At 31.4% G+C, this 12,383-nt stretch overlaps 1 long non-coding RNA gene across 1 annotated transcript; it reads right to left on the bottom strand.

Moving 5' to 3' along the window:
* Window positions 1-6,188: 6,188 nt before the first annotated feature.
* LOC127704915 (uncharacterized) lies at window positions 6,189-12,156 on the bottom strand. The gene is made up of 2 exons (XR_007983573.1): window positions 12,003-12,156; window positions 6,189-6,639 (listed from the first exon to the last, which is right to left on the bottom strand). It is a non-coding gene; the product is annotated as an uncharacterized LOC127704915 (long non-coding RNA).
* Between the last annotated feature and the right edge of the window lie 227 nt (window positions 12,157-12,383).

Genomic DNA, 12,383 nt, shown 5'->3' with positions numbered 1-12,383 from the left:
GCCACCTCACTCTCAGTTTGTTCTAGTAAAAACAATAAAATATCCCCAATTAAAATTTGGATAAAAACAGTAAAATATCCCCAATTAAAATTTGGATAAAAACAAATAAAATACTTTTTCCTCTTAAAAGCATGTTACAGAGCTTCACATGCAGACTGAGCCACCTCACTCTCAGTTTGTTCCAGTAAAAACAATAAAATATCCCCAATTAAAATTTGGATAAAAACAGTAAAATATCCCCAATTAAAATTTGGATAAAAACAAATAAAATACTTTACAATTAAAAGCATGTTACAGAGCTTCACATGCAGGCTGAGCCACCTCACTCTCAGTTTGTTCCAGTAAAAACAATAAAATATCCCCAATTAAAATTTGGATAAAAACAGTAAAATATCCCCAATTAAAATTTGGATAAAAACAAATATAATACTTTTTTTCCCTTAAAAGCATGTTACAGAGCTTCACATGCAGGCTGAGCCACCTCACTCTCAGTTTGTTCTAGTAAAAACAATAAAATATCCCCAATTAAAATTTGGATAAAAACAGTAAAATATCCCCAATTAAAATTTGGATAAAAACAAATAAAATACTTTCTTCCCCTTAAAAGCATGTTACAGAGCTTCACATGCAGGCTGAGCCACCTCACTCTCAGTTTGTTCTAGTAAAAACAATAAAATATCCCCAATTAAAATTTGGATAAAAACAGTAAAATATCCCCAATTAAAATTTGGATAAAAACAGTAAAATATCCCCAATTAAAAGTTGCATAAAAACAAAATACTTTTTACAATTAAAAGCATGTTACAGAGCTTCACATGTAGACTGAGCCACCTCACTCTCAGTTTGTTCCAGTAAAAACAATAAAATATCCCCAATTAAAATTTGTATAAAAAGAGTAAAATATCCCCAATAAAAATTTGGATAAAAACAAATAAAATACTTTTTTCCCCTTAAAAGCATGTTACAGAGCTTCACATGCAGGCTGAGCCACCTCACTCTCAGTTTGTTCTAGTAAAAACAATAAAATATCCCCAATTAAAATTTGGATAAAAACAGTAAAATATCCCCAATTAAAATTTGGATAAAAACAAAAAAATACTTTACAATTAAAAGCATGTTACAGAGCTTCACATGCAGGCTGAGCCACCTCACTCTCAGTTTGTTCTAGTAAAAACAATAAAATATCCCCAATTAAAATTTGGATAAAAACAGTAAAATATCCCCAATTAAAATTTGGATAAAAACAAATAAAATACTTTTTCCTCTTAAAAGCATGTTACAGAGCTTCACATGCAGACTGAGCCACCTCACTCTCAGTTTGTTCCAGTAAAAACAATAAAATATCCCCAATTAAAATTTGGATAAAAACAGTAAAATATCCCCAATTAAAATTTGGATAAAAACAAATAAAATACTTTACAATTAAAAGCATGTTACAGAGCTTCACATGCAGGCTGAGCCACCTCACTCTCAGTTTGTTCCAGTAAAAACAATAAAATATCCCCAATTAAAATTTGGATAAAAACAGTAAAATATCCCCAATTAAAATTTGGATAAAAACAAATATAATACTTTTTTTCCCTTAAAAGCATGTTACAGAGCTTCACATGCAGGCTGAGCCACCTCACTCTCAGTTTGTTCTAGTAAAAACAATAAAATATCCCCAATTAAAATTTGGATAAAAACAGTAAAATATCCCCAATTAAAATTTGGATAAAAACAAATAAAATACTTTCTTCCCCTTAAAAGCATGTTACAGAGCTTCACATGCAGGCTGAGCCACCTCACTCTCAGTTTGTTCTAGTAAAAACAATAAAATATCCCCAATTAAAATTTGGATAAAAACAGTAAAATATCCCCAATTAAAATTTGGATAAAAACAGTAAAATATCCCCAATTAAAAGTTGCATAAAAACAAAATACTTTTTACAATTAAAAGCATGTTACAGAGCTTCACATGTAGACTGAGCCACCTCACTCTCAGTTTGTTCCAGTAAAAACAATAAAATATCCCCAATTAAAATTTGTATAAAAAGAGTAAAATATCCCCAATAAAAATTTGGATAAAAACAAATAAAATACTTTTTTCCCCTTAAAAGCATGTTACAGAGCTTCACATGCAGGCTGAGCCACCTCACTCTCAGTTTGTTCTAGTAAAAACAATAAAATATCCCCAATTAAAATTTGGATAAAAACAGTAAAATATCCCCAATTAAAATTTGGATAAAAACAAAAAAATACTTTACAATTAAAAGCATGTTACAGAGCTTCACATGCAGGCTGAGCCACCTCACTCTCAGTTTGTTCTAGTAAAAACAATAAAATATCCCCAATTAAAATTTGGATAAAAACAGTAAAATATCCCCAATTAAAATTTGGATAAAAACAAATAAAATACTTTTTCCTCTTAAAAGCATGTTACAGAGCTTCACATGCAGACTGAGCCACCTCGCTCTCAGTTTGTTCCAGTAAAAACAATAAAATATCCCCAATTAAAATTTGGATAAAAACAGTAAAATATCCCCAATAAAAATTTGGATAAAAACAGTAAAATATCCCCAATAAAAATTTGGATAAAAACAAATAAAATACTTTTTTCCCCTTAAAAGCATGTTACAGAGCTTCACATGCAGGCTGAGCCACCTCACTCTCAGTTTGTTCTAGTAAAAACAATAAAATATCCCCAATTAAAATTTGGATAAAAACAGTAAAATATCCCCAATTAAAATTTGGATAAAAACAAATAAAATACTTTTTCCTCTTAAAAGCATGTTACAGAGCTTCACATGCAGACTGAGCCACCTCACTCTCAGTTTGTTCCAGTAAAAACAATAAAATATCCCCAATTAAAATTTGGATAAAAACAGTAAAATATCCCCAATAAAAATTTGGATAAAAACAGTAAAATATCCCCAATAAAAATTTGGATAAAAACAAATAAAATACTTTTTTCCCCTTAAAAGCATGTTACAGAGCTTCAAATGCAGGCTGAGCCACCTCACTCTCAGTTTGTTCTAGTAAAAACAATAAAATATCCCCAATTAAAATTTGGATAAAAACAGTAAAATATCCCCAATTAAAATTTGGATAAAAACAAATAAAATACTTTTTCCTCTTAAAAGCATGTTACAGAGCTTCACATGCAGACGGAGCCACCTCACTCTCAGTTTGTTCCAGTAAAAACAATAAAATATCCCCAATTAAAATTTGGATAAAAACAGTAAAATATCTCCAATTAAAATTTGGATAAAAACAAATAAAATACTTTACAATTAAAAGCATGTTACAGAGCTTCACATGCAGGCTGAGCCACCTCACTCTCAGTTTGTTCCAGTAAAAACAATAAAATATCCCCAATTAAAATTTGGATAAAAACAGTAAAATATCCCCAATTAAAATTTGGATAAAAACAAATAAAATACTTTTTTTCCCTTAAAAGCATGTTACAGAGCTTCACATGCAGGCTGAGCCACCTCACTCTCAGTTTGTTCTAGTAAAAACAATAAAATATCCCCAATTAAAATTTGGATAAAAACAGTAAAATATCCCCAATTAAAATTTGGATAAAAACAGTAAAATATCCCCAATTAAAAGTTGCATAAAAACAAAATACTTTTTACAATTAAAAGCATGTTACAGAGCTTCACATGTAGACTGAGCCACCTCACTCTCAGTTTGTTCCAGTAAAAACAATAAAATATCCCCAATTAAAATTTGTATAAAAAGAGTAAAATATCCCCAATAAAAATTTGGATAAAAACAAATAAAATACTTTTTTCCCCTTAAAAGCATGTTACAGAGCTTCACATGCAGGCTGAGCCACCTCACTCTCAGTTTGTTCTAGTAAAAACAATAAAATATCCCCAATTAAAATTTGGATAAAAACAGTAAAATATCCCCAATTAAAATTTGGATAAAAACAAATAAAATACTTTACAATTAAAAGCATGTTACAGAGCTTCACATGCAGGCTGAGCCACCTCACTCTCAGTTTGTTCTAGTAAAAACAATAAAATATCCCCAATTAAAATTTGGATAAAAACAGTAAAATATCCCCAATTAAAATTTGGATAAAAACAGTAAAATATCCCCAATTAAAATTTGGATAAAAACAAATAAAATACTTTTTACAATAAAAAGCATGTTACAGAGCTTCACATGCAGACTGAGCCACCTCACTCTCAGTTTGTTCCAGTAAAAACAATAAAATATCCCCAATTAAAATTTGGATAAAAACAGTAAAATATCCCCAATAAAAATTTGGATAAAAACAAATAAAATACTTTTTTCCCCTTAAAAGCATGTTACAGAGCTTCACATGCAGGCTGATCGAGCCACCTCACTCTCAGTTTGTTCTAGTAAAAACAATAAAATATCCCCAATTAAAATTTGGATAAAAACAGTAAAATATCCCCAATTAAAATTTGGATAAAAACAAATAAAATACTTTACAATTAAAAGCATGTTACAGAACTTCACATGCAGGCTGAGCCACCTCACTCTCAGTTTGTTCCAGTAAAAACAATAAAATATCCCCAATTAAAATTTGGATAAAAACAGTAAAATATCCCCAATTAAAATTTGGATAAAAACAGTAAAATATCCCCAATTAAAATTTGGATAAAAACAGTAAAATATCCCTAATTAAAATTTGGATAAAAACAAATAAAATACTTTTTACAATTAAAAGCATGTTACAGAGCTTCACATGCAGACTGAGCCACCTCACTCTCAGTTGGTGCAAAAAAATGTTGACTGAGCCATCGCACATCAGTCAAACCGAGCCACCTCACTCTCAGTTTAACGTACCAATAAGAATGGATACTTGATACGTATACGGGGGACGTTCCTATACCTAAAAGGGAGGTATAGTATCTGTGAACCCCAAACACAGAGCGCGGCTTAACTTCGTCATACGTATACACAAGTATCCAATGCTAACTGATACATAACGTTGTCATGTTTTTCATGTCAGTCACTGAAAATAATTTTTAAAATAATAACAAAAACCTTGATTCCAAGTTGCCTGTGGTAGGAAGTGAAATGATATCAAAAACCTTGATTCCAAGTTGCCTGTGTTAAGAAGTGAAATAACTTCTCTGTAAAATATATCTAGTTTTGAAATTCTTGATGGTTTTCTTAAGGATTGAAGAACATGTGGCATTCCGGTAAACACAGTGTGACAGCAACTCAACTATAAAGTAAAACCAGAAAGATATGAAAATGTAAAAAGTTGAGGTCTGGAGCTGGCATGTCAGTAACTGCTAGTAGTCTGTTGTTATGTTTATTTTCTTTTGTTTCATATTCTGACATCGAACTCAGACAACTCTTAAACTGAGTTTCACTGTGCGTATTTTTGTGCGATTTTTTTTTTCTACATTGGCTAGAGGTATAAGGGGAGAGTTGAGATCTCAAAAAAACATGTTTAACCCCGCCACAATTTTGTGCCTGTCCCAAGTCAGGAGCCTCTGGCCTTTGTTACTCTTGTATGATTTTCAATTGGCACTCATACCACATATTCTTATATCTATTTAACAATGACTTGTTCTTAGGTGGAAAGTCATTTTACTATTTATTCGAATTTCAAGATATCTCATATAATATATAAGATATGTTATATAATATATAAGATATCTAATATATGATATCTTATTTAATGTATAAGATATCTTATTTAATATATAAGATAGCTTATAATTTTATTTTTATACAATATCTTATATATCAAATGAGATATCTTATATATTATATAAGATATAGATAAGATATCTCATAAAGTATATAAGATATATTACATACTTTATAAGATATCTTCTGAATTTTATAAGATATCTCATATAGTTTAAAAGATATTTTATAAATTTTATGAGATATCTTAAAAACTATATGAGATATCTTATAAACTATATAAGATATCTTATAAAATTATATGAGATATCTTATATAGTTAATGAGATATCTTATATAGTTAAAGATATCTTATATAGTTTATAAGATATCTTATATAGTTTATAAGATATCATTGGCATTTAAGGATAGTTACTCTCATTTGCAACCCTTCCATATATCCTTATTTTTTATATGGTTGAAAGATAAATATAGTTTCCTGTTTGTATAACCGTGCATTGAGTTGCACTTTCAGGCTAAAAATAGACTTGATAAATTTCTGGCAGCACATCTATCAAGAATTAGCATATGACAATTTATTCTGTTATAAGTTTCAAGAAAGAAAATAAAAATTTGTCCATCTTTTATGTTGTTTTTGTTTATTCTAAACATATAAAACATTTTCATAATTCATTTAAATGAGCAAAAATTCTTCAATTCATACCAAGAATGTACCGTTTTAAACAAATTCTACTGAAATCTGAAGAATACCGTACAAGTTCTTCAAGTCTTTAATTGCATACAAATGTTTGTCACAGACTATTATCTGCCTTGTAAGTGTTCATATGAAAAATACCACATTTAGGTCATACAAATGCTAGTCCAGATAACATCCATGTAGTCTTTGAATTATTTGATTATTGTCTCATTTCTGTTAAGGATTCACTTCTAATACAATTGACCTTGTTCAAAGATGACGTGTTGACAACTCCTTTTCAACCAAATTGCTTGTTCTGAACTTCTCTCAACATACTGAAAAGTAAAAACAAGATTTATTATCCCTAAAGTATGCATGTTTAAGTTTTATCAGCCATTCATATGTAAAGTTTAGTTTAATCAATTTTGAATAATTGGTAAATGATTATAAAAAAGATGTGGAATGATTTCCAATGAGACAAATCTCAACAAGAGACCAAATGGCACAGAAATTTACTACTTTAAGTCACAGAACATGGTCATAGATAAAAGGCTCCAAAATTACCATAGTAAAATAATTCAAACAAGAAAACTAATGGCCTGATATAAGTACAAAACTAGAGGCTCTAAAGAGCCTGTGTCGCTCACCTTGGTCTATGTTCATACTAAACAAAGGACATACATAATAGATGAGAATAGAATTCATGACAAAATTATGTTTTGGTGATGATGATGTGTTTGTCAATCTTACTTTACTGAACATTCTTGCTGTTTCGATTTTCTCTATCTATAATGAACTTGGCTCAGTAGTTTCAAAGGAAAATATTTTGTAAATAAAATGCTCCGCTGGGCACAGCTTGATACGACCGCAGAGGTCGAACCCTGAACAGTTGGGGCAAGTATGGACACAACATTCAAGTTTGATACAGCTCTGAATTTGGATTGTGATTAAATATTTGACACAGCATAGGTTTCTGACACAGAATGAATGTGGTCTAAGAACTTAAATTTTTTTAATTTACCTAGTATGGTCCAATATCCAAAATACATGGTTAGATTCAGCATATCAAAGAATTCAATTTTTGATGATAACAGGGCCAAAAATCAAAATACATGTTTAATTTTGGACCCCAACTTGGACTAACTTGAAAACTGGGCCCATAATCATGTTTAGATTCAGCACGTGCCTAGTCGAGCCTTAGGTAGCTACGCCACTGAATGTGGCAGCCAAGCGATGCATTTACTAAAAATGAGTGCAAATGATTGGCATAAAAGACTAACATTGTTAGACATAATGAATAATATACAGAATTCAATATTTCACAAGGAACAAACATGGAATTAAGGAAAACTGGGTAGCAACGTTCAAGTGCAGTGGCGTAGCTACTATTGACGCAACGACGCACTTGCGTGCACAAACAAACAGGCAAAAAAAAAGTTTTGAAAGACTTTTTTTTGAAAGAATGATTGAGAAAGAGTGTGAGAGTGAGGGAGTATCGATAAATACAATTTATTCATCGATACTTATAAGAATACCCAAACTTTTCCATATTTTACCATCAGTTACATCAGTTCATATACCATCTTCTAAACAAATTTAAAGACCGATTGACTGGTTAATTCAGAGGAAATGTTTCTCGCCCACCTTCTAATTCCACAGAATGTTAAAGAGTTAAAACGCGAAGATCAGTTGCGTATATATATCACGCCAATGAGCCTCTCGAGATCCAAAGATATGTTGCTCGTTGAAAGATACCAGATCAACTATATGAAACATTGGAAACGACAAACAAAGAACTGCATTCTAATGTATACTGTAGAATTCTTCTTACGATGCCACCAACAACTGCAACTGAAACGGGTTAAAACCTATCTTAGATATACAATGGGACAATAATGGCTATCTTCTCTAATACTATTGCACATTCATGCTGATTTTGAAATTGATTTGAAAAGAAGTTGTTGACATATTTTATAATACCAAACAAAGAAAAATGTTGCTTGCTTAAATGAAACCAGTAAATTGTTGTTATTTGCAAATCACTTATCAGTTAACAAGATAAAAACCAGATGTTGAACTCTAGACGTCTTTTATTATTTTTGTGTGTCTTTTGGTTGCTGTCTTATATATACACCACAATTTCGTTAATTCACATTGAAAAAAATTGGAGGATACCGATTTCAAAAATTCGTTTCACATCGCTTCATGATTATGCGCTTTACCCAAGATGAAGTCAGGAAGTCACTCTATCTTTATAATTTTGTCATTTTTTGAAATTTGGTGTCAATGACAGATCTTTTATAGTCTCTGCAAATTGTATTCAAAACTGTGTTGCTCTGGCCGGTTTAGAGCTTGATATATATTATTTAGACACTTGTCCATTGTTGGAGGACGTTTGTTAATATTATTAATTCGTATATTTTAACAAATTTGATTCGTTTAGGGATAGTCACATGTTAAACTATATTTTCGAAGGTAGAGAGAAAACGGCGGATAGCAAAAAGCATATTGCACAGCAAAATGCATATTGCACGGTTATTTTTAGAATATCTAAAAACCGATATACTTTGTGACGTCATGTAATGAATTTCAGGATATTGTTCAACGTTTTGAAACAAATGACATCTGTGATCGATTATTTGACAAAAAAATTTTTCAAATACATAAGATGTCAAACAAACAAAAAAAAAGTAAATGAAATAACAACTAATATGTTGTTATTGTCAAGGAGACAATATAATATCTATAAAATTCCAACAAAATCAAATGACGATTTTGATACAAATATGGTCGAAAATTAATAATATAACAAATATAGCCTTTGTATGAGGTCAATACAGGATATATCGACCCAAAGAAGTATATCGACCTCGGACTTCGTCCTCAGTCAATATACTTCTTTCAGGTCAATATATCCTTGTATAGACCTCATACAAAGGCTATATTTGTATAATATCGTTTGATGTTTTTTTTATCTATGTTGATAAAATGCTGTCTCGCTTGCGTGTAACCATTTCATTTTATTCCCATTTATCGGTATGTCAAGCAAACTTGAATAATTGGATTGTTTTGAGTCCGCATGATTTGTTCTTCAGACTCCTTTTCCTCGTACTAATCAATCTTAAAAATGCATAACTATTGGTTTTATTTGTACACCTCTTCTGTATTGACTTGTTCATAATCAGCTGACTGCTTTGGTGTCGTCATAGCGGCCAAAAACCAGCAACGATCGGGCCTATGACTAAGCCAATGTATTATCTATTTCATAATATTATGTTACAGCCTACATATATTACAAAATTGTTTGCATCACTCTTTGAAGGTCGATTGTCTCCGTCGAGTTCTCTAGCATATTCAATAGGCAAATTAGTAGAGCAGCATTATACTGGTTTATAAACAAATTGTCGTCACTGAATCAGTCCAACACTCATGTCCGTTTATCGAGGTATAACTGGACCCTGTCATTACATATAATTCTAAAGAAAATTAGACAGAACAGATAAATTTCCAACAACAAAATTCTTCTTTGTGCTTACTTAATTCTCTGAGCTTCAGGCGGGCTTTGCCCCCTGCCCCCTACCAGAGCTTTGCCTTGAACCCACTGGGGGCCTTCAGCGGCCCCTGTCTCTTATCGACAGATTCTGCGTGCACTGCACACAGAACCTGGCTACGCCACTGAAGTGCCCGGTATATGGTTTAGCAACACCCAGCGGCATTGGGTTTTGTAACCACGTGTGTTAAACAATCAATATCCTAGAAGTATACTGAGCCAGGGATAACTTCTTATATAGATATAGGAAGATGTGGTATGAGTGCCAATGAGACAACTCTCCATCCAAGTTAAAAATTTATAAAAGTAAACCATTATAGGACAAAGTACGGCCTTCAACACGTAGCATTGGCTCACACCGAACAGCAAGCTATAAAGGGCCCCAAAAAATTACTAGTGTAAAACCATTCAAACAGAAAAACCAACGGTCTAATCTATATTAAAACGAGAAACACGTATGAACTACATAAACAGACGACAACTACTGTAATCAGATTCCTGACTTAGGACAGGTGCAAACATTTGCAGCGGGATTAAACGTTTTAATGGTACCAAACCTTCTCCCTTTTCTGAAACAATAGTATAACATCACAACATAGAAAAACACACTATAAAATATCAATTGGAAGGCTTAACTCAATCAAAAAACATAAATTAACACATAATGAACAAATAAATTTGACCTGTGACACCTGAATGCAAATACACAGTTAATAAAAAATTACAAGGGATAAATAATTAAAGTCAAAAGTAAATAAACAGGTTTAAACAAAGTTAAAGTATGATATCACTGTTATATCTATTTACAGGCTAGTGATACAGTAGTTTCACTACTTAGACCATTCAGCCACCGAGGCCCCATTATGGCAGATCCAGGGGAGGGTTGCTGGGGTTGGAACCCCCCTTTTTTTAACGATCAATGCATTTGAGGTCATATAGTTCTCTTACTTTAGATTGCCTTAACTAAATGGTATGAAAGTTATAATACACAATACTTATTACCACAAAACTCAGTTCAAGTACAAATTTGGGTAGCATCACTTTTACCATTCTTCATGATCAGTTATGTCCCTTTATGCCAATATGTTTTTTCAGTAAAAAACAAATCTAAACAGTAGGGTCAAAATATTGTCCCTAGAAACTGATGAGTATAATAGTACCAGGTAAAATATGAAATTTATGAATATTAGTCCAATAGTCCATGTAGAATATGGAAAATGAATAAAAAAAATTATATCTTGAAGTTACTCCTGAATTTCAAATGGCAATTGTTCATAAAACATGTAAACCATAATGCCAAAGAAGTATAAGACCTATGTCTTCTTTTTGTTTGTGACAATGCAAACATTCTGTAGCCAATGTCAATGAATTAAGACTGAGATGTAGGGTTAAATAATTTCCACGAAGACAAGAAATGCCAATGCTAATCATTCTTATACAATTTTATACCAAAACTACCATTCATTGACTAAAATTTATAAGCGGTTCCCTCTAAACTGGATAAAGCACAAACTTGAACCTATATTAATTACATTTTTCTGATACTAACTTTTCATAGATTATGAACTATGATGAGGGAACAGTACAATGTAATTTCCATAGAAATGAGATGAGCAAATGCTTATAGCATGTATAGGATTGCATACCAATATATTTAACAGAAAAATTTCGATCTGATCTGGAAATTTGAGTGATAATACAAGAACGCAAATGTTTCTATTTCTATTCAATAATTGATCGTCTCCTGTGTAACAACTTTTTATATGAAGAATCTGCAGATGGTTTGTTGCAAAGCAAATTTTATTGCCACCACCACCTATCTTTCGTCCATAGCTAGTTCCTCCCCTCTCCAACAATTTTTACAAAATTTTTAGAAGCTACTTAAGTTATTTACATCTATTAACATTTTATATCATCTTGAATATGCATTAAACATTTGCCACATTACAGTAAACAAGCAATGTCTAAGCAGATGCATAGCTGAAGATATGGTATGGGTTTTGCTCATTGTTGAAAGCCATAGTAACATACCATTGCTTAAATCTGCAATATTTGGACTCTCAAGGATAGTTGTCTCATTGGCAATCATAGTACCACATCTTTTTTATTTATGACTATTGATAAAAATCAACCGATCAAGTCTCCTACCTGTAAACTTTGATTAAATCTTCTGTGATGAATGACCTCTCCTTTATATCAATTTCAAAATTCATAACTGCTTCTCCTTATGTCATTGGCTCTCTTCAAATATCCTTTCTATGCATTTAACCATGAAGATTCTTCATTTGATTCATTTACTAATAGAAATATCCTGCAAAACATAAAAACATGTCAATAAGAATAAATAAATAGGCATATTATTTTTAGAATATTTGTACAAAACTGAGTAGTTTTGGAAGTATAATAAAAATCTGACCCTGCAATATCAATAATCAGTACAAAGAAAGATAACTCTGTTCATTTAAGATGACAATATCAACGAGATGGCTCTAGGGAGTGTGTTGGTTTGTACAAACTTGTCATAAAACA

The sequence above is a fragment of the Mytilus californianus genome, unplaced genomic scaffold (assembly GCF_021869535.1).
Source record: "Mytilus californianus isolate M0D057914Y unplaced genomic scaffold, xbMytCali1.0.p SCAF_6, whole genome shotgun sequence".
Lineage (NCBI taxonomy): Eukaryota > Metazoa > Mollusca > Bivalvia > Mytilida > Mytilidae > Mytilus > Mytilus californianus.
Note: the sequence above shows the minus strand (reverse complement) of the source record. Positions and strands in the feature narration are given on the sequence as shown.